Source organism: Amblyomma mixtum, chromosome 8 (assembly GCF_055824585.1).
Source record: "Amblyomma mixtum isolate Tamu chromosome 8, ASM5582458v1, whole genome shotgun sequence".
Lineage (NCBI taxonomy): Eukaryota > Metazoa > Arthropoda > Arachnida > Ixodida > Ixodidae > Amblyomma > Amblyomma mixtum.
In genome coordinates, this window is record NC_143019.1 from 140,435,501 (window position 1) to 140,437,880 (window position 2,380).

General features: G+C 46.4%; 1 long non-coding RNA gene across 1 annotated transcript; it reads right to left on the reverse strand.

Annotated features, from left to right (window-relative positions):
- Positions 1-628: 628 nt before the first annotated feature.
- On the reverse strand, positions 629-1,965 carry LOC149334642 (uncharacterized). Its single transcript, XR_016285008.1, has 3 exons — positions 1,845-1,965; positions 1,096-1,152; positions 629-823 (listed from the first exon to the last, which is right to left on the reverse strand). It is a non-coding gene; the product is annotated as an uncharacterized LOC149334642 (long non-coding RNA).
- Positions 1,966-2,380: the final 415 nt, after the last annotated feature.

The following is a 2,380-nucleotide window of genomic DNA, read 5'->3' on the forward strand; positions in this document are numbered from 1 at the left end:
TCCAGCTCTGTTCAGCAGCCTGCAGAAGTGAAAAATGTTAGAGTAACCAAAAGCACAGCCAGTCAGGTGCATGTAGAATGGTCACTGAGGAGTCGGAAGCAAATAAGACCAGGAAATGGCAAGGAGTGACAGCACAGGCAATAAAAAAGCTAACTAAAAACATAGATGCATATGATGTCATTGCAAACGGCATTTCAGCAGAGTGCCACGGCTCACCATAAACTCAAGAAGTCAATCACTGTGGAGGCCTTCAACAGAAGCAAAATTCAAACAGCGTGCATGGACACTGAAAGCCAAGCAGTCAATAGCAACTGCACTGCCTTACTGTGATGCACACTGTACTCCCAGAACCTCCTAAGCTGCATATCTTGCAAAGAGGCTTTCTCTTACCTGCAAGATGTGGCTGAATCAAAAGTGGTTGATGGTTGACATCTTGCACCGTCGCACGAAAACATAGCAGAGATGCTGCTGTCCTGGTAATACCTGCATCACTTCAGTATACACCAGAGACGGGTTAAATCTTGGACCTAACCTTGACAGCCACACAGGGGCACATCTGAGAGATAAGACAAATAAAAGTGCGTGTGTATAAGTTTCCTAACACTGCATTGCCAAAGAAGCCCTTTCTAATCTGTACGATGAAGCTCGAACAGCGGGCAAGAGATTACTTACACGACTGCACAAGAAGCATTAGTCCAGATTCCCACCTCAGAACTGAAACAATCTCCAGGCCAAGTCGTCTGAACAACCAAGTACAAGGTGCTGCGATTAATTTGCGTGAAACTGGACCAGGTCCTTGCTCCTCCGGCCAACAGTTGGAGTTCTAAAGGACAAACAAATAATGGGGCTTGTGGAATGAACATTAGCAAACAGCCTAGACCTATACAAGAAATCATGAAGTGAAAGAAAAGGTGTCAGCTGCAAAGCGTGCTTACCAAAACTTGAGCAAACAGCCTAGACCTATACAAGAAATCATGAAGTGAAAGAAAAGGTGTCAGCTGCAAAGCGTGCTTACCAAAACTTGAGCAAACAGCCTAGACCTATACAAGAAATCATGAAGTGAAAGAAAAGGTGTCAGCTGCAAAGCGTGCTTACCAAAACTTGGGAAGTTGAGCAGGCAAGGAGGTCCTCTGAAAACCACTGTTGAACAGCCTGTACCCAGAACGAAATGTACACAGTGAAGCAGGGACAACGCCAGCTGTGCACGGTGCAATGGTTTTTCAAAAAATAAAAGCTGCCATGCCTGCAAAGGGCCGTAGTACTTCACTGCACTGTCAAACAGCCTGCACACATACAGAGCAGCACCACTGAGTAAACTACCTTTGCGCCGGGGCTCTCAATCGTAATGAAATAAAAGCTTGACGCAGTTAAGATAACCAAAGCCTTTTTAACGCGAGTTTCACTGACGGCAATCACAGCAAGGAGAGTTGGAGCACACAGGTGGCCAGATGAGAGTCCTTGGCAAGAATAAAACCCTGCCAGAATGCAATAGAGCACAGACTGTAATCAAAGTGTAGGAAAAAATTCGTGCCTTATCAACGTACGCTTAAACAAAGATCGTTGGTTTAAACTTTGTCACGTTCACCTTGTCACCGCCTTGGTAAAGAAAGCAACTCGCATGCGAGAGCAGCCTAGCTGTATCCACTTAACAAAAGCTCAAATAGATGCAAATGCCCTGTTTGAATACATTCAACGCTGCACTTTGGTATGTAAGACACTGGCTGATACTGTTTTCTAAACCAAAGGAGTGACACACTAGCCGACCGTTCAATCAGGCGCGTTAGTGGCTTAGCTAAAGCAAAGCCGACACTTTCACCACAGAAGAGAAATGAAAGGTTACTTACTTTTGCGGAAAACGAGGCTCACACTGGTAGTAAACGATACCGCAGAAAAAGGGGAAACTGCAAACTGCAGCGGCGTGAAGTGCCAACCAGCGCGGAAAAAAGTGCGCAGCGAAACGTACAACGTACGCAGCATCCACTTGGCATCCACTTCGCGCGCGTAGCTATCGCTAGCCTCTGCAACGCCAAATGGCCAAATGAAGTACTAAATTTCTGAACGTAAAAATAAACATATCATCAAAGAACCAAAAAAAAAAAACAATTGAATCATACACTTTCATGCAAAACTAAGCACTTGAAGCTTGCACTAAGATTTATTTCTGCTTGAAACGGTTAAAACCACTTTGGCAAACTAGCCTGCATCGCCACCGTGCGGAGCGACACCAAGCAGCAAGCTGCGACGTGACTCAAGAAATTCCAAGATCCGCCGACACGAAACGATAGCGCGCGGATGATCTGCGCGCGAGCGAGCTCGGCGAAAGCGGCGAGAAGGCGGCGAAGGCAGCGTACGCTGCGCCTGTCAATCCGCGTGCTGGCGC